Source organism: Oncorhynchus mykiss, chromosome 2 (genome assembly GCF_057628025.1).
Source record: "Oncorhynchus mykiss isolate SJ-2025 chromosome 2, ASM5762802v1, whole genome shotgun sequence".
Taxonomy (NCBI): domain Eukaryota; kingdom Metazoa; phylum Chordata; class Actinopteri; order Salmoniformes; family Salmonidae; genus Oncorhynchus; species Oncorhynchus mykiss.
The window spans coordinates 25,482,533-25,503,028 of NC_143023.1; the positions used below are offsets into that span (position 1 = coordinate 25,482,533).

The 20,496-nt window shown below is 44.6% G+C and overlaps 1 long non-coding RNA gene across 1 annotated transcript in view; it reads right to left on the reverse strand.

The window, feature by feature from the left end:
• Positions 1-278: 278 nt before the first annotated feature.
• Positions 279-20,496, reverse strand: part of LOC149984921 (uncharacterized) — a 45,856-nt gene continuing 25,638 nt past the window's right edge. The window contains exons 3-4 of the long non-coding RNA XR_016485369.1: positions 1,108-5,054; positions 279-671 (exon numbers count right to left, since the gene is read on the reverse strand). This is a non-coding gene — a long non-coding RNA (uncharacterized LOC149984921). The remainder of the gene's footprint in view (positions 672-1,107; positions 5,055-20,496) is intronic.

The following is a 20,496-nucleotide window of genomic DNA, read 5'->3' on the forward strand; positions in this document are numbered from 1 at the left end:
GTCCCTACCTCATTGAAGTTGACATTTAAAATGGTTGGTAAGGGTTAAGGTTAGGGTAAGGGTAGGGTTGAAGTTTAGGGTATGGACATCCCGAGGATCCCAGATAGCACCCACCACCCCAGATCACATGCCAACATCAATATCTGTCATTTGCTGTTGGTTTTGTTGGAGCAATCTCCTCTCTGTCATCTCTCTGAGATCATTCTTATGTTTACTTTCCTTACCTACACATTTCATTCCTAAAGCCTTTTCTTTATCTGAAATGAGGAGCCGCTATGTTTTTGGTAACACTTTATTTGCCTACTACCTACAGAAGGACTTCATAAGACACAGTACATTTCTGACATCAGGACATGTTTGTATAGAATTTGCATTGCAATTTAGATAAAGCCTTCTGAACCCTTTTCCTGTGCCGTTATTTATGTCGGGCCAATCTGAGGATTATTTTACACCACATTGAGAGCAGAGCAGAGAGAGTCAAGAAGTGCAGCAGTGTTCTGTGATGGCAGCCTTTTCCCTAGGGAGGTGTTGTCAATTCCCCGGCACCAATCGTAATTACGGTTTGTGATATCGTGTGACAGGGTTATCAAAGATTGCACTGCTGCGAAACCCTCTTCCTCAGGGAGAGGAGAGCAGCTCCTAACGAGGTGTCAATCACTGGGCCAACATGCCTGGGGGAGGAGGAGGAAGAGGAACGTTATCTTCTGCTTATCTCTGGAAGTGAGTCATCCCTCCCTCCCTCCCATCTCTCTCTCTCTCTTTCTCTCTCTTAGAGAGGGGTTCTTTTTCAGATTGCACATTACACTGCCTAGCAACATATAGCAATATGGATCCTCGTTCATGTATTTACTCTAGATAACATTATTGTTCTCATTGGTGCCGAACACGATGCCCAAAAGTCACTACTGAAGATGATGAACACCCTAACTTTCTCTGCTAGCATTTTATGTTGGGGCTGAATGTTTAATGTTCACAAATGAGCGCGCTTGAAACGTCTGCATGTGGAAAGTAGCTCAGTCACACTAAACCCAGTACATACAATCTCAACTCTCGTCGAGTGTACAGCTCTGGATTTTAAATGTGGGTTGTTTCAAACTGTTGACATACTTCTGCAGACGACAGGGTGGATAAAAACAGCAACTGTCCCCTCCCACATAGTTAGGCAGCCATAAAGATGAATTTGATCCCACTTCCGTGACGACCCTGTCATTAAGGTTTCCTCACATACTCTCTGTAAATCAGTCCGACGCTCATTGATGGCTGTCTGTGGCTTCCTGCCCCTACGGGACAAACAGACTAACCCAGGCCATACACAGTACACACACACACACACACACACACACACACACATTCTCAACCAAACTGCGTTATGAGGGACAAAAAATGATTCAGTTACTTTACACATGGATTGAAAAACGCACACACACAAGAAGACACAGTAATGCTATCTATCGCCCACTGCGATCCAGCCACATATGGTGGTTCAGTTTCACAGTGTGATTCACTCCGTCAGACAGTGATTTCATCTCTAATAGGGATTCAATGGAACATCACTCAGTTTAGGAGCAACAGTGAGTTTCCCTGGGGGAGAGAAAAAAATACAGATCAAATTGAATTATTCCTCAGCATCCACACAGTGTTTCAGGCAGAGTTGAATGGAACTATGCAAGCATGACATTTCTTAATAGGATCCGTCTGTTTTCAACCTCTTGTTGTTTTGTAAAGAAGTGCAGATAGGAGCTGTGAGAGGGCAAGAGAGAGGGAAGAGAAAGGGTGCAGATTCATGCATTAGAGAGCACAGCAGAAAGGGTTGAGCATGCCATGGTGATGGCCAGTAAAGATTACACCACTTTGGCTTTGACCAAAGTCCTGCTGTTTCATCTGCTGTTTAAATTAATAATTGTCGTAATCCCTTTATAAGGCCTATATAGCTGCTTCAGCAGTCAGGTAAAGTACAAGTAGGTGGAAGGACCTTTTATGCAGTATGACTTTGGTCATATATTCTTGTGAAGCATCTTTGTAGTGCTTATAAATACTTTATGGATACGCTCATGTTGATTTGAGCTTTTGACACCACACACACACACACACACACACACACACACACACACACACACACACACACACACATTACACACACACACACACACACACACACACACACGCACACACACACACACACACAGAGAGAGAGAACGTAACTACCACTGAGAGTGTTTGGGCCTGTGGTAATGAGAACACACAGACAGGCTACAGAGCCCTCCTAATGGGAAACACAGGGACAATGTATAAATACACCGCTCTCTTTCTGTGTGTGTGCTGCCAAGGGGGAGGAGCAGGGGGCTCTGCCAACATACCCAAGGCTATAGTGAGGCTAATGAGAACCATGTTGGTGGGTGTTTCCAAGACTGCGTAGCAGTCAGACGTCTTTGTCCTCATCCCGTCGTGTCCCATGTATATATTTTTTTATATTTTTCTAAACCTCAACTTCAAAATACTCTCCTCACCCAATGTGGTGTGGATCTGCTTTTTTTCTAAAGTATTTTTCTTTACTTCTGAACCGGAATCCCCCAACAGAAGCTAACTAGCTACTAGCTAGTAGTCAGCTAATCACTGCTAGCGATCATCAGCTAACCTATAGCTCGGAAAACTCTCGGCAGTTTGCACAACACAATTCAAACCAAAGCATACCGGACCTATTTTCTCTCTATATCCCCCGATTCCTATCGCCAGCTCTGAACCTTTTCACCTGGATCATCGCAGCTAGCTAGCTGCAATCCAAGTGGCTACTCCTGGCTAACGTCTCTAAAACCGAAGCAAGCACCAGTTAACCTGGAGCTAGCCCATGCTAGGCCCATCTCCCAGCTAGCTGAAGAGGTCCATCAGCCACTCCGGGGCTACAATACCTATTTTTCCAATTGGCCCGGACCCCATTTACTGCCGGCACCAAGCTCCTTCACGACTGGACTACCGACGTAATCTGCCCGAGGGGGTTATTCAACTGGCTCCTACGTCGCGACGTCCCCTGAATGCCCATCTGCTAGCCTGCTAGCCACGGCCCGCTAGCTGTCTAGAGCATATTGAACTGTTAGCTGAAGAGATCCACCAGCCAATTTCTTGGGCTACTATACCTATTTTGTCAATTGGACTGGACCCCTTTGATACACGGAACCCTACTAATCCATCACGACTGGTCTATCGACATAACCGCACGAGGAGGCTATAACAGACTTCCTCCGTCGCGACATCCCTCTAAGGCCCTTCTGCTAGCTTGCTAGCCCCGGCCTGCTAGCTGTCTGAATCGCCATGTCTCCAGCCAGCCTAACAACTCACTGGACCCCTATGATCACTCGGCTACGCATGCCTCTCCCTAATGTCAATATGCCTTGTCCATTGCTGTTCTGGTTAGTGATTCTTGTCTTCTTTCACTTTAGAGCCTCTAGCCCTGCTCAATATGCCTTTTCCAAACCTTGAGTTCCACCTCCCACACATGCGGTGACATCAGCTAGTTTAAATGTTTCTAGAGACAATATCTCTCTCATCACTCAATGCCTAGGTTTACCTCCAATGTATTCACATCCTACCATACCTTTGTCTGTACATTATGCCTTCAATCTAATCTATCGCTCCCAGTAACCTGCTCCTTTTACTCTCTGTCCCGAACGTACTAGACGACCAGTTCTTATAGCCTTTAGCTGTACCCGCATCCTACTCCTGTTCCTCTGGTGATGTAGAGGTTAATCCAGGCCCTGCAGTGCCTAGCTCCACTCCTATTCCTCAGGTGCTCTAATTTGTTGACTTCTGTAACTGTAAAAGCTTTGGTTTCATGTATGTTAACATTAGAAGCCTCCTCCCTAAGTTTGTTTTATTCACTGCTTTAGCACACTCTGCCAAACTGGATGTCCTAGCCGTGTCTGAATCCTGGCTTAGGAAGACCACCAAAAACCCTGAAATTTCCATCCCTAACTTTAACATTTTCCGACAAGATAGAACTGTCAAAGGTGGCGGAGTTGCAATCTACTGCAGAGATAGCCTGCAGAGTTCTGTCATACTATCCAGGTCTGTACCCAAACAATTCAAGCTTCTACTTTTAAAAATACACCTTTCCAGAAACAAGTCTCTCACCGTTGCCGCTTGCTATAGACCACGTTCAGCCCACTGATGTGCCCTTATCAACCAAGATCTCAGTGATCATTGCCTGCATCCGTAATTGGTCAGTGGTCAAACGACCACCCCTCATCACTGTCAAACGCTCCCTAAAACACTTCAGTGAGCAGGCCTTTCTAATCGTGCTGGCCCGGGTATCCTGGAAGGATATTGACCTCATCCCGTCAGTAGATGCCTGGCTATTCTTTAAAGGTGCCTTCATCACCATCTTAAATAAGCATGCCCCATTCAAAAAATGTAGAACCAGAAACAGATATAGCCCTTGGTTCACTCCAGACCTGAATGCCCTTGACCATCACAAAAACATCCTGTGACATACTACATTAGCATCGGATAGCCACCGTGATATGCAACTTTTCAGGGAAGTTAGGAAGCAATATACACAGGCAGTTAGGAAAGATAAGGCTAGCTTTTTCAAACAGAAATGTGCATCCTGTAGCACTAACTCAAAAAAGTTCTGGGACACTGGAAAGTCCATGGATAATAAATCAAATCAAATCAAATGTTATTTATATAGCCCTTCATACATCAGCTGATATCTCAAATTGCTGTACAGAAACCCAGCCTAAAACCCCAAACAGAAAGCAATGCAGGTGTAGAAGCACGATGGCTAGGAAAAACTCCCTAGAATGGCCAAAACCTAGGAAGAAACCTAGAGAGGAACCAGGCTATGAGGGGTGGCCAGTCCTCTTCTGGCTGTGCCGGGTGGAGATTATAACAGAACATGACCAAGATGTTCAAATGTTCATAAATGACCAGCATGGTCAAATAATAATAATCACAGGCAGAACAGTTGAAACTGGAGCAGCAGCACGGCCAGGTGGACTGGGGACAGCAAGGAGTCATCATGCCAGGTAGTCCTGAGTCATGGTCCTAGGGCTCAGGTCCTCCGAGAGAGAGAAAGAAAGAGAGAAAGAGAGAATTAGAGAGAGCATACTTAAATTCACACAGGACACCGGATAAGACAGGAGAAGTACTCCAGATATAACAAACTGACCCTAGCCCACGGACACATAAACTACTGCAGCATAAATACTAGAGGCTGAGACAGGATGGGTCAGGAGACACTGTGGCCCCATCCAATGATACCCCCGGACAGGGCCAAACAGGAAGGATATAACCCCACCCACTTTGCCAAAGCACAGCCCCCACACCACTAGAGGGATATCTTCAACCACCTACTTACCATCCTGAGACAAGGCTGAGTATAGCCCACAAAGATCTCCGCCATGGCACAACCCAAGGGGGGGCGCCAACCCAGACAGGAAGATCACATCAGTGACTCAACCCACTCAAGTGACGCACCCCTCCTAGGGACGGCATGAAAGAGCACCAGTAAGCCAGTGACTCAGCCCCTTTAATAGGGTTAGAGGCAGAGAATCCCAGTGGAAAGAGGGGAACCGGCCAGGCAGAGACAGCAAGGGCGGTTCGTTGCTCCAGAGCCTTTCCGTTCACCTTCACACTCCTGGGCCAGACTACACTCAATCATATGACCCACTGAAGAGATGAGTCTTTCAGATAAGAGCAACTCCTCCCAGCTGCCCACTGCACTGAGGCTAGGAAACACTGTCACCACCGATAAATCCACTAAAATGTGAATTTCAATAAGCATTTTCTACGGCTGGCCATGCTTTCCACCTGGCTACCCCTACCCTGGTCAACTGCCCTGCACCCCCCACAGCAACTCGCCCAAACCTCCCCATTTCTCCTTCACCCAAATCCAGATAGCTGATGTTCTGAATGTCTGGACCCCTACAAATCAGCCGGGCTAGACAATCTGGACCCTCTCTTTCTAAAATGATCTGCCGAAATTGTTGCAAACCCTATTACTAGCCTGTTCAACCTCTCTTTCGTATCGTCTGAGATTTCCAAAGATTGGAAAGCTGCCGCGATCATCCCCTTCTTAAAAGGGGGAGACACTCTAGACCCAAACTGCTGCAGACCTATATCCATCCTACCCTGCATTTCTAAAGTCCATTTAGAATCCCACCGTACCTTCTCCGCTATGCAATCTGGTTTCAGAGCTGGTCATGGGTGCACCTCAGCCACGCTCAAGGTCCTAAACGATATCATAACCGCCATCGATAATAGACATTACTGTGCAGTTGTACTCATCAACCTGGCCAAGGTTCTCAATCACCACATTCTTATCGGCAGACCCAACTACTTCTCTGATCGAGTTCATTGTGTCAAATCGGAGGGCCTGTTGTCCGGACCTCTGACAGTCTCTATGGGGGTACCACAGGGTTCAATTCTCGGGCCGACTCTCTTCTCTGTATACATCAATGACGTTGCACTTGCTGCTGGTGATTCTCTAATCCACCTCTACGCAGACGACACCATTCTGTATACTTCTGGCCCTTCTTTGGACACTGTGTTAACTAACCTCCAAACGAGCTTCAATGCCATACAACTCTCCATCCGTGGCCTCCAACTGCTCTTAAATGCAAGTAAAATAAATGTATGCTCTTCAACCGATCGCTGCTCGCACCTACCCGCCTATCCAGCATCATTACTCTGGACGGTTCTGACTTAGAATATGTGGACAACTACAAATACCTAGGTGTCTGGCTAGACTGTAAACTCTCCTTCCAGACTCACATTAAGCATCTCTAATCCAAAATTAAATCTAGAATTAGCTTCCTATTTCGCAACAAAGCATGCTTCACTCATGCTGCCAAACATACCCTTGTAAAACTGACCTTCCTACCGGTCCTCGACTCCGGCGATGTCATTCACAAAATAGCCTCCAACACTCTACTCAAGAAATTGGATGCAGTCTATCACAGTGCCATCCGTTTTGTCACCAAAGCCCCATATACTACCCACCACTGCGACCTGTACGCTCTCGTTGACTGGCCCTCGCTTCATACTCGTCGCCAGACCCACTGGCTCCAGGTCATCTACAAGTCTTTGCTAGGTAAAGCCCCGCCTTATCTCAGCTCACTGGTCACCATAGCAGCACCCACCCGTAGCAGGCGCTCCAGCAGGTATATGTCACTGGTCACCCCCAAAGCAAATTCTCCCTTTGGCTGCCTTTCCTTCCCGTTCTCTGCTGCCAATGACTGGAACGAACTGAAAAAATCACTGAAGCTGGAGACTCACATCTCCCTCACTAGCTTTAAGCCCCAGCTGTCAGAGCAGCTCACAGTTCACTGCACCTGTACATAGCCCATCTATAAATAGCCCATCCAACTACCTCATCCCATACTGTATTTATTTATTTATTTATCTTTCTCCTTTGCACCCCAGTATCTCTACTTGCACATTCATCTTCTGCACATCTATCACTCCATTGTTTAATTGGTATATTGTAATTACTTTGCCACCATGGCCTATTTATTGCCTTACCTCCCTTATCTTACCTCATTTGCACACACTCTATATAGACTTTTTCTACTTTATTATTGACTGTATGTTTGTTTACTCCATGTGTAACTCTGTGTTGTTGTATGTGTAGAACTGCTTTGCTTTATCTTGGCCAGGTCGCAGTTGTAAATGAGAACTTGTTCTCAACTAACCTACCTGGTTAAATAAAGGTGAAATACATTTTTAAAAATGAATGTGGTGTGTGTGTGTGGGGAGGGGGGTGACTTGTCTGTGACTGACTATATTGTCAATCTGATCCAGGATCAGTGTATTTTGTGCATGTGTGTGCAGGGAGGGGGGTGGTGACTTCAAATCAAATTTTATTAATCACATGCGCCAAATACAACAGGTGTGGTAAACCTTACGGTGAAATGCTTACTTACGAGCCCCTAACCAACAATGCAGTAAAACATAATAATACAGATAAGAATAAGAGATAAAAGTAACAAGTAATTAAAGAGCAGCAGTAAAATAACAATAGCGAGACTATATACACCGGTTAGTTGAGGTATTATGTACATGTGGGTAGAGTTATTAAAGTGACTATGCATAGATGATATCAACAGAGAGTAGCAGCAGTGTACAAAAGGGGGATGGAGGGGGGCAATGCAAATACTCTGGGTAGCCATTTGATTAGGTGTTCAGGAGTCAATCTGATCCAGAGTCAGTGTATTTGTGCTTGTGTGTGCAGGGTGAGGGTGACTTGTCTGTGACTGACTGTGCTGTCAGTCTGATCTACGATCAAGGTATTTGTTTGTGTGTGCGCGAGCGCCTGCGTTCTTGCATGTGTTTCTATGTGTGTGCATCATGCATGTGTTCAGGGGTGGTAAGGCAGGCATGTATTGGATTTGTATTGGCAGGGGTGATAGTGTGTGTTTAGTGTGGTTTACCATCCCTCGCATGTCTGTCAGCTGCAGACTAGACCTGTCAAACTCTGTGATTTAACACCACCAAGTGTGCCAGCCTCAATGGAGGACCGAGCCAGACCCCCTTCAAAAGACTTTATCTTTCTAATATCAGTTTTGGCCGGGCTGAGGGGGAAGGCTTGGTAGGCTTGGATGTAGGAGAGATGGATAATGTGCTCCTGAAGCGTGTTAACATTCTGGGGAGGCCTCGCTAGAGCCTTTGCCAGAGTCTTGTTGGCAACTCAAGCCTAGTTTCTGCAGTCTGACTTTCCAAATTTAAATTGGGCAGTTTTGACAAATAAGGTCATGTTACAATTAGTAGTTGTCCCTTGATTTTTTTGTAAACATATAATGGGGTACGTAAGAAAATGAATCACATCAAATCAAATTGCATTAGTCACAAGTGCCGAATAAAACAGGTGTGCAGTGAAAAGCTTACTTACGAGCCCCTAACCAACAATGCAGTTTCAAAAAATAAGGATAAGAATAAGAGATAAAAGTAACAAGTAATTAAAGAGCAGCAGTAAAATAACAATAGCTAGACTATATAAAGGGGGGTATGGATACAGAGTCAATGTACGGAGGCACCGTTTAGTTGAGGTAGTATGTACATGTAGGTAGAGTTATTATTAAAGTGACTGTGCATACATAGATGACAACAGAGAGTAGCAGTTGTGTAAAGCAAATGGTCTGGGTAGATGTTCAGGAGTCTTATGGCTTGGGGGTAGAAGCTGTTTAGAAGCCTCTTAGACCTAGACTTGGCACTCCAGTACTGCTTGCACTGCTGTAGCAGAGAGAACAGTCTATGACTAGGGTGGCTGGAGTCTTTGACAATTTTTAGGGCCTATCACTGACACCGCCAGGTACTGAGGTCCTGGATGTCAGGAAGCTTTCCCCCAGTGATGTACTGGGCTGTTCGCACTGCCTTGCTGTTGGAGGCCGAGCAGTTGCCATACCAGGCAGTGATGCTCTCGATGGTGCAGCTGTAGAAACTTTTGAGGATCTGAAGACCCATGCCAAATCTTTTCAGTCTCTTGAGGGGGAATAGGTTTTGTCGTGCCCTCTAACTGCTTGGACCATGTTAGTTTGTTGGTGATATGGTCACCAAGGAACTTGAAGATCTCAACCTGCTCCACAGCAGCCCCGTCAATGAGAATGAGGGCGTGCTTGGTCCTCTTTTTCCTGTAGTCCACAATCATCTCCTCCACAATCATCTCCTCCTCCCTATAGGCTGTCTTGTCGTTGTCGGTGATCAGGCCTACCACTGTTGTGTCATCGGCAAATTTAATCATGGTGTAGGACTGCACGTGCCTGGCTGTGCAGTCATGAGTGAACAGGGAGTACAGGAGGGGACTGAGCACACACCCCTAAGGGACCCTGTGTTGAGGATCAGCATGGTGGATGTGTTGTCACCTATCCTTACCACCTGGGGGCGGTCTGTCAGGAAGTCCAGGATCCAGTTGCAGAGGGAGGTGTTAAGTCCCTGGGTCCTTAGCGGGTGGCAGGTAGCCTAGTGGTTAGAGCATTGGACTAGTAACTGAAAGGTTGCAAGATCGAATCCCCGAGCTGACAAGGCAAAAATATTTTGTTCTGCCCCTGAACAAGGCAGTTAGCTCACAGTTCCTAGGCCGTCATTTAAAATAAGAATTTGTTCTTAACTGACTTGCCTAGTTAAATTAATGAGCTTTGAGGGCACTATGGTACTGAGTGCTGAGCTGTAGTCAATGAATAGCATTCTCACATAGGTGTTCCTTTTGTCCAGGTGGGAACGGTCAATGTGGAGTGCAATAAAGATTGCATCATCTGTGGATATGCAAATTGGAGTGGGTCTAGGGTTTCTGGGATGATGTTGTTGATGTGAGCCATGACCAGCCTTTCAAAGCACTTCTTGGCTACAGACATGAGTGCTACAGGTCGGTAGTCATTTAGGCAGGTTAACTTAGTGTTCTTGGGCACAGGGACTATGGTGGTCTGCTTAAAACATGTTGATATTACAGACTCGGACAGGGAGAGGTTGAAAAAGTCAGTGAAGAAACTTGCCAGTTGGTCAGCGCATGCTCGCCGTACCCGTCCTGGTAATCCGTCTGGCCCTGCGGCCTTGTGAATGTTGACCTGTTTAAAGTTCTTACTCACATTGGCTGCAGAGAGCGTGATCACGCAGTCTTCCGGAACAGCTGGTGCTCTCATGCATGTTTCAGTGTAAATTGCCTCAAAGCGAGCATAGAAGTAGTTTAGCTCGTCTGGTAGGCTCGTATCACTGGGCAGCTCTCAGCTGTACTTCCCTTTGTAGTCTAATGGTTTTCAAGCCCTGCCACATCCGACAAGCGTCAGAGCCGGTGTAGTATGATTCAATCTTAGTCCTGTATTGATCCTTTGCCTGTTTGATGGTTATTCGGAGGGCATAGCGTGATTTCTTATAAGCTTCCGGGTTAGAGTCTTGCTCCTTGGAAGCGGCAACTCTAGCCTTTAGCTCAGTTCGGATGTGGCCTGTAATCCATGGCTTCTGGTTGGGGTATGTACATATGGTCACTGTGGGGACGACGTCATCAGTGCACTTATTTATGAAGCCAATGACTGATGTGGTGTACTCCTCAATGCCATTGGAGTAATCCCGGGAACATATTCCAGTCTGTGCTAGCAAAACAGTTCTGTAGCTTAGCATCTGTTTCATCTGACCACTTTTTTATTGATCTAGTCACTGGTGCTTCCTGCTTAAATTATTGCTTGTAAGCAGGAATCAGGAGAATAGAATTATGGTCAGATTTACCAAATGGAGGGCGAGGGAGGGCTTTGTATGCATTTCTGTGTGTGGTATATAGGTGGTCCAGAGTTATTTTTCCTCTGGATGCACATTTAACATGCTGATGGCAATTTGGTAAAAATGGATTTAAGTTTCCCTGCATTAAAGTCCCCGACTAACTCGTCAATTTTATTCTCCAAAGATTGCACGTTGGCTAGCAGAATGGAGGGAAGTGGGGGTTTATTCGATCGCCTACAAATTCTCAGAAGGCAGCCCGACCTTCTCCTTCTCCGCCTCCTCTTCACGCAGATCACTGGATCGGGCCTGTTCCCGAGGAAGCAGTATATTATTCGCGTCGGACTTCTCAGAGTCATGAAAGAAAAAAAAGGATTCTGCTTGTCTGTGGTGAGTAATCGCAGTCCTGATGTCTTTTTTGATGATAAGAAACGGTAGCAGTAACATTATGTACAAAATAAGTTTAAAAAAGAAAAAAGTTACAAACAACGCAAATAAACTAAAAAATACAATCCGCTGGGGGCCTTCTGCCTTCTTCTCCGGTGCCATCTTAAAAGTAATGAAATTATTATAATAGCGCATTGTAGTATCTTTGTGACTATGTGCATCGATAAAAAACTGGGCAGCCCTATAGTGTTTCAAACTGGGCAGCCCTATAATGTTTCAGAATCTTTCTCTGATGGTCAGAGGGAAAGAGTCAGGGGTAGAGAGAGAGAGAGACAGAGAGAGAGAGAGAGAAAGAGAGTAGAGAGAACTAGAAAGATGGCAAGACAGAGAGAGATTATGAAGGAAAGAGAGAAAAAGTGAGAGAGAGAAAGAGAGAGACGGGGGAGAAGAGAGAGTTAGATTGAAGGAAAGAGAGAATGAGAGAGCGAGAGACAGAGAGACGGGGGAGAAGAGAGAGTTAGTTTGAAGGAAAGAGAGAATGAGAGAGAGAGAGACAGAGAGACGGGGGAGAAGAGAGAGTTAGATTGAAGGAAAGAGAAAATGAGAGAGACAGAGATTGAGAGAAGGGAAGCAGTGTTAGAGGGAAGGAGACGGAGACAGACTTCCAGGCTGGCACCAGTCTATATTAGTGGTGTCTCCCAGTAATGTAACCGCTGCTCTGAGGAGGGCTATAGAATTTCCTGTTCCTCTCCGAATCTCAGCCAGAAATTAGGCCATCATTACCTCTGGTGGAGAGAAACCCAGCAGCCCAGCTAGCAGTGGAAAAAATACAAGAGGAAACCGACCAGCCTGCTTGCCTGGCCCAATACAAGACCTACATATGCGTCCAGAAAAGAGAAGAAAATGTTGACTCCAATGCTTCCCACAGTTGTGTCAAGTTGGCTGTAATGTCCTTTGGGTGGTGGACCATTCTTGATACACACGGGAAACTATTGTGCGCGAAAAACCCGGCAGCTTTATTTCTTGATGCAAACCGGTGCACCTGGCACCTACTACCATTCCCATTTCAAAGGCACTTACATTTTTTGTCACCCTCTGAAAGGCACATATACACAGTCCATGTCTCAATTGTCTGAAGGCTTAAAGATCTTTCTTTAACCTGTCTCCTCCCCTTGATCTACACTGACTGTAGTGACATCAATAAGGGATCATAGTTTTCACCTGGATTCACCTGTCAAGTCTATGTAATGGAAAGAACAGGTGTTCTTAATTTTTTGAACAATCAGTGATATACAATATATATACAAAAGCAAAACCCTTCAAATTAGTGGATTCGGCTATTTCAGCCAAACCCGTTGCTGACAGGTGTATAAAATCGAGCACACCACCATGCAATCTCCATAAACAAACATTGGCCTTACTGAAGAGCTCAGTGACTTTCAATGTGGCACTGTCATAGGATGCCACCTTTCCAAGTGAGTTCACCAAATTTCTGCCATGCTAAAGCTGCCCCGGTCAACTGTAAGTGCTGTTATTGTGAAGTGAAAATGTCTAGGAGTAACAACGGCTCAGCCACAAAGTGGTAGGCCACACAAGCTCACAGAAAGGGAACGCAGAGTGCTGAAGTGCGTAGCACGTAAAAATCATCCATCCTCAGTTGCAACACTCACTACTGAGTTTCAAACTGCCACTGGAAGCAACGTCAGCACAAGAACTGTTCGCTAGGAGCTTCATGAAATAGGTTTCCATGGCAGAGAAGCCGCACAAAAGCCTAAGATCACCATGCGCAAAGCCAAGTGTCGGCTGGAGTGGTGTAAAGCTTGCCGCCATTGGACTCTGGAGCAGTGTGTTACAAATGCACGGAGGCTTGTTGTGCAATTAAACTGAACGTCATTACTTCAGATCAACATGTTAACAACTCGTACAAAACTCACTCATCCAATCCTCACACCTCTGTTCACGCACAACGTGCCTGATACTGTCTTAAGTATTCAATACTCAACTGAGCTACGACACCATATTACTGAACACAACACAGTGGAAACGCATTCTCTGAAGGGATGAATCACACTTCACCATCTAGCGGTCCGCCCCTAATGAATCGGAAGTTTACATACACTTAGGTTGGAGTCATTAAAACTAGTTTTTCAACCACTCCACAAATTTCTTTTTAACAAACTATAGTTTTGGCAAGTCGGTTAGGACATCTACTTTGTGCATGACACAAGTAATTTTTGCAACAATTGTTTACAGACAGATTATTTCACTTATAACTCACTGTATCACAATTCCAGTGGGTCATACGTTTACATACACTAAGTTGACTGTGCCTTTAAACAGCTTGGAAAATTCCAGAAAATACCTTCAAACTCAGTGCCTCGTTGCTTGACATCACGGGAAAATCTAAATAAATCAGCCAAGACAGAAAAAAATGGTGGACCTCCACAAGTCTGGTTCATCCTTGAGAGCAATTTCCAAAGGCCTGAAAGTAACATGTTTATCTGCACAAACAATAGTACGCAAGTATAAACACCATGGGACCACGCAGCCATCATACCGCTCAGGAAGGAGATGCATTCTGTCTCCTAGAGATGAACGTACTTTGGTGAGAAAAGTGCAAAATGACAACAGCAAAGGACCTTGTGAAGATGCTGGAGGAAACAGGTACAAAAGTATCTATATCCACAGTAAAATGAGCCCTATGTCGACATAACCTGAAAGGCCACTCAGCAAGGAAGAAGCCACTTCTCCAAAACCGCCATAAAAAAGCCAGACTACGGTTTGCAACTGCACATGGGGACAAAGATCATACTTTTTGGAGGAATGTCCTCTGGTCTGATGAAATAAAAATAGAACTGCTTGGCCATAATGACCATCGTTATGTTTGGAGGAAAAAGGGGGATATTGGAAGCCGAAGAACACCATCCCAACCGTGATGGATAGGGGTGGCAGCATCATGTTGTGGAGGCCGCATCATGTTGTGGGGGTGCTTTGCTGCAGGAGGGACTGGTGCACTTCACAAAATAGATGGCATCATGTGGATAAGTGTCCACACCCCTTGTAATAGCAGTCCTAAATGATCTAGCAGTCCTAAATGATTATTCCCATGATTTCAGGATAAATTCAGCAGTTCCTGAAGGTTCCCTCTGCTGTGTAGTGAATTGCAAAGCAAACACTCAACTATGAGCAACAAACAGCAATCAAAAGAACTCCCAAACAAAGTTGTGAAAAGGCACAGATCAGGGGATGGGCACAACAATATTTCAAAGGACTTGAATATCCCTTGGAGCACAGTCAAGACGATTATTAAGCAGTGGAAGGTGTATGGCACCACCAAGACCCTGCCAACACCAAGCCATCCCTCCAAACTGGATGACTGACCAAGTAGGATACTGATCAAAGAGGCTACCAAGAGTCCATTGGCAACTTTCAAATAGCTACAGGCTTTGTGTACATGTGACAACAATATTCAAAGCACTCCACAAATCTGGCATGTATGGTAGGGAGGTAAAAAGGAAGCCATTAATCAAGAAAGCCCACCTTGAATCTCGTTTGAAGCTTGCAAAAAAAATCCTCCAGAGATTCTGTAGCCACGTGGCAACTGTTTTGTGATCTGACGAAACTAAAATGGAAACTAAAAATGACCCCTGGGTGTGTGTGTTTTCATCCAGGCCAGGGTTGGATGGTAGGCAACAGGCCTTCGGGGCAGCCTTCAGAATGACAGGAAGCTCATTCATTCATTCATTCAATGAGGGGAAACCTGAAACTCAGGTCACACACATACATACACACACACACGCACACACAGTGGCAGATCTAGGTCAGACCAAAGCTCTGCAGTCACTCCACTCAGGAAGCCAATAATTACCCCTATATCTTGATTAGTTTATATTTTTAAAGAAGAGAGAGGAAATCTGGATTATTCTCTGCCAGGTCTACATCCGCTCATTATACGCTTGTAAATTGACCCTGGCCCAGCACTTGGCCTGCTCATGTGATGTGATGTGATGTATATGTGCCCTGAGATTTAAATATCTTTCAAGGAAATACTCTATGTGTTATAGTGCTGTTGGCAGCTGTAGCCCAGGCCTACTGTAGTGTATGCCCTTTGCAGAAACATGATTTATGAGTAAGTTACTTGTATGTCATGTAAATAATGCTTCCGAAATGCATTTGATTACTTTGGAATGACACTCAGAAGTTAAAGTGCTGAGTTTGCACATGCATGATTTACACTAGGTACTTTTGAGTGAGTCTGGTCCAGATGTTTAGTCCTGTCCCCTCCTGAGAATATTTTCACTCTCTCTCTCTTTCTCTCTCTCTCTCTCTCTCTTTCTCTTTCTCCCTCTCTCTCTCTCTCTCTCTCTCTCTCTCTCTCTCTCTCACTCTCTGTCTCTCTCTCTCTCTCTCTCTCTCTGTCTCTCATGCTCTCTCTCTCTCTCTCTCTCTCTGTCTCTCTCATGCTCTCTCTCTCTCTCTCTCTCTCTCTCTCTTTCTTGCCAACTGTTTTAATGTTCAACAAATAGCAAAATGTCAAGTCTCTATGGTGAATAACGAGGTGGTGGATTAAGCAGCGGCCATTAAAGACATTAGCACACCATGCCGCAGTAATGGTCCCTGTCCCCACACACACGACCATGGTTGAGAACTCTGGAGCTCTTGTCTGGTTTTATTGGTGATGAGAGAGAACTGTAATTAGCCACCAGTGGTTTCTCCACACACACATTCTCACAGGGGCCCCGAGGGAGGGAGTTGGTTGGTTGACTGTGTTTTGGGAGCAGAGGAATGCAGAGTAGTGACCGATGGCAGGATCTCTTTCTCTCTCTCCCTCTCTCTCTCTCGCTCTCTCTCTACTCTTCAGTTTAAAGTCCCAGCTGTCTCTGGTTCTGAACACTGAGAGGGGGATGTGTATGTGTGAAGCAATGATCACAATCATAAAGAGAAAATCATAAAGAAAAACCCAGTTACACTATCACTCCAGCCGACAGACAGAGCAGCTATCAAACCCTCTCCTGTACTTCCTCAGGTGCTGTGTGCCTCTAATGACGACCGGTCACAGCTGAGGCCTGGAGGGACAGCTCGCTAATGTGCAGCTAGGGCTATCAACAACATCAAGCATTTCACTACACTCGCATTAACATCGGCTAACCATGTGTATGTGACCAATAAAATCTGACTTGATTTGATTTTGATTTGAGGAGGGACTGTATTTTATTATGGGGAGGGGAAAAAGTAGGGGCGTGGATTAACAGTCGGTATCTGGTGTGACCACCATTTGCCCTTGAATAGGGTTGATCAGGCTGTTGATTGTGGAATGTTGTCCCGCTCCTCTTCAATGGCTGTGTGAAGTTGCTGGATATTGGCGGGAACTGGAACACACTGTCGTACACGTCGATCAAGAACATCCCAAACATGTTCAATGGGTGATTATCTGGTGAGTATTCAGGCCATGTAAGAACTGGGACATTTTCAGCTTCCAGGAATTGTGCACAGATCCTTGTGACATGGGGCATTATCATGCAACATGAGGTGATGGCGGCGGATGAATGGCACGACAATGGGCCTCAGGATCTCGTCACAGTATCTCTGTGCGTTCAAATTGCCTTTGATAAAATGTAATTGTGTTCATTGTTCGTAGCTTATGCCTGTCCATACCATAACCCCACCGCCACCATGGGGCACTCTGTTCACAACGTTGACATCAGCAAACCGCTTGTCCACACGACGGGAATTTCTGGAATCTTTTATTTCAGCTCATGAAACATGGGACCAACACTTTACATGTTGCATTCATATTTTTGCTCAGTGTATATACAGTATCTCACTTCCAACCCATAATAAGACTGCAATTAGCCTATTAAAATATTTATCTGACATAAAGATGATTTAGCAACATGCAAGAGACTAGCTTACAATAATATGCCATCAAGAAATGTCTGAGAATGGGATTCTAAATTCAAGTGTATTTCTTTGTAAAATGAATGGATTCACATACAAGGCATACTTGTCACGGCTGTTGAAGGATGAGGACCAAGGTGCAGCATGGTGAGCGTACATTTTCTTTATTTTAAGCAACATGACGCCAAACAAAACAATAAACACTACAAAAACAAACAGTGAAGCTCACAAGCAAAGTGCTCTAAACAGAGACAACCTCCCACACACACAGGTGGGAAAAGGGTACCTAAGTATGGTTCCCAATCAGAGACAACGATAGACAGCTGTCCCTGATTGAGAACCACACCCGGCCAAACACAAAGAAATAGAAAACATAAAACACAAAACATAGAATGCCCACCTCAACTCACACCCTGACCAAACCAAAACAGAGACATAAAAAGGATCTCTAAGGTCAGGGCGTGACAATAATCTTAAGTTACAAAGCATTAACAAGCATTACAAGTCAATATTCTAGGCATGATAAGAGAGAGAGAGAGAGAGATGACTCATAGCCTGAAAGACCATGCCCCAACTGTGGAGAGAGAGTGAGTATATCTCACCAGCACAGGTCAGAGAAGAGAAAGAAACAATGAATCTGAGACCCCTTTATAACATCTGAGTTTGGATAAAAAATCTGAGCACACACACACCCATGCATGCACCGAAACACACACACACGCACGCACGCACGCACACACACACACACACACACAAGTTTGGTGCGAAAAGTGCAAATCAATCCCAGAACAACAGCAAAGGACCTTGTGAAGATGCTGGAGGAAACAGGTACAATAGTACATATATCCACAGTAAAACGAGTCCTATATCGATGTAACCTGAAAGGCCGCTCAGCCCACTGCTCCAAAACCGCCATAAAAAAGCCAGACTACAGTTTGCAACTGCACATGGGGACAAAAACATACTTTTTGGAGGAATGTCCTCTGGTCTGATGAAAAAAAATAGAACTGTTTGGACATAATGACCATCGTTATGCTTGGAAGAAAAATGGGGATGCTTGCAAGCCGAAGAACACCATCCCAACCGTGATGGACGGTTGGCAGCATTATGTTGTGGGGGTGCTTTGCTGCAGGAGGGACTGGTGCACTTCACAAAATAGATGGCATCATGAGAAAGAAAATTATGTGGATATATTGAAGCAACATCTCAAGACGTCAGTCAGGAAGTTAAAGCTTGGTCGCAAATGGGTCTTCCAAAGGGATAATGACACCAAGCATACTAAAGCCAACACCTCATTTGGCCACCTTTCGTTCCAGTTCTCTGCTGCCTGTGACTGGAACGAATTGCAAAAATCGCTGAAGTTGGAGACTTTTATCTCCCTCACCAACTTCAAACATCTGCTATCTGAGCAGCTAACCGATCGCTGCAGCTGCACATAGTCTATTGGTAAATAGCCCACCCATTTTCACCTACCTCATCCCCATACTGTTTTTATTTATTTATTTTTGTGCTCTTTTGCACACCAATATCTCTACCTGTACATAACCATCTGATCATTTATCACTTCAGTGTTAATCTGCATAATTGTAATTATTCGCCTACCTTCTCATGCCTTTTGCACACAATGTATATAGACTCCCCTTTTTTCTACTGTGTTATTGACTTGTTAATTGTTTACTCCATGTGTAACTCTGTGTTGTCTGTTCACACTGCTATGCCTTATCTTGGCCAGGTCGCAGTTGCAAATGAGAACTTGTTCTCAACTAGCCTACCTGGTTAAATAAAGGTGAAATAAATTTTTTTTTTTTTTTTTTTTTAAACTTCCGAAGATGTGGGAAAATGGCTTAAGGACAACAAAGTCAAGGTAATGGAGTGTCCATCACAAAGCCCTGACCTCAATCCTATAGAAAATCTGTGGGCAGAACTGAAAAAGTGTGTGAGAGCAAGGAGACCTACAAACCTGACTCAGTTACATCAGCTCTGTCAGGAGGAATGGGCCAACAACTTATTGTGGGAAGCTCGTGGAAGGCTACCCGAAACGTTTGACTCATGTTAAACAATTTAAAGGTAATGCTACCAAATACTAATTGAGTGTATGTAAACTTCTGACCCACTGGGAATGTGATGAAAGAAGTAAATGCTGAAATAAATCATTCTCTCTGCTATTATTCTGACATTTCACATTCTTAAAATAAAGTGGTGATCCTAACTGACCTAAAACAGGGACTTTTTACAAGGATTAAATGTCAGGAATTGTGAAAAACTGAGTTTAAATATAATTGGCTAAGGTGTATGTAAACTTCTGACTTCAACTGTTTGTCTGCACTGTACTGAGATGTCAGCTAATAATGGCATGTTTTGGTTTGATAATTGTAAATGCATTGTTTGTCATGCATCTAAGTCATCTAGATAAGAAAGCATCTGTGAGAGAATGAATGAAATTGACTCAATGTCATGACATAAATGACTAAGTGTTGATGCAATTATGTAGCCTTATCGTCTTGAGAAATAACACAACAACACTATCCATCCACTTACACTACTGTCAGTAATAACTTAAGGGATGTATGTCCTTCCTTACAGGATGGAATTTGTTGCTGTAGACTTCCCACAAGTTTGTGGTAAATTTGCTAATTAAATAGAACTAGTAGCACTCTGTAGAGTCAGTAACACTCTCTAGAACTAGTAACACTCTCTAGAGTCAGTGGAACTCTTTAGATTCGGTAACACTCTCTAGAGTCAGTAACACTCTCTAGAGTCAGTAACACTCTCTAGATTCAGTAACAGTCTCTAGATTCAGTAACACTCTAAATTCAGTAACACTCTCTAGAGTCAGTGGAACTCTTTAGATTCGGTAACACTCTCTAGAGTCAGTAACACTCTCTAGAGTCAGTAACACTCTCTAGATTCAGTAACAGTCTCTAGATTCAGTAACACTCTAAATTCAGTAACACTCTCTAGAGACAGTAACACTCTCTAGAGACAGTAACATCCTCTACAGACAGTAACACTCTC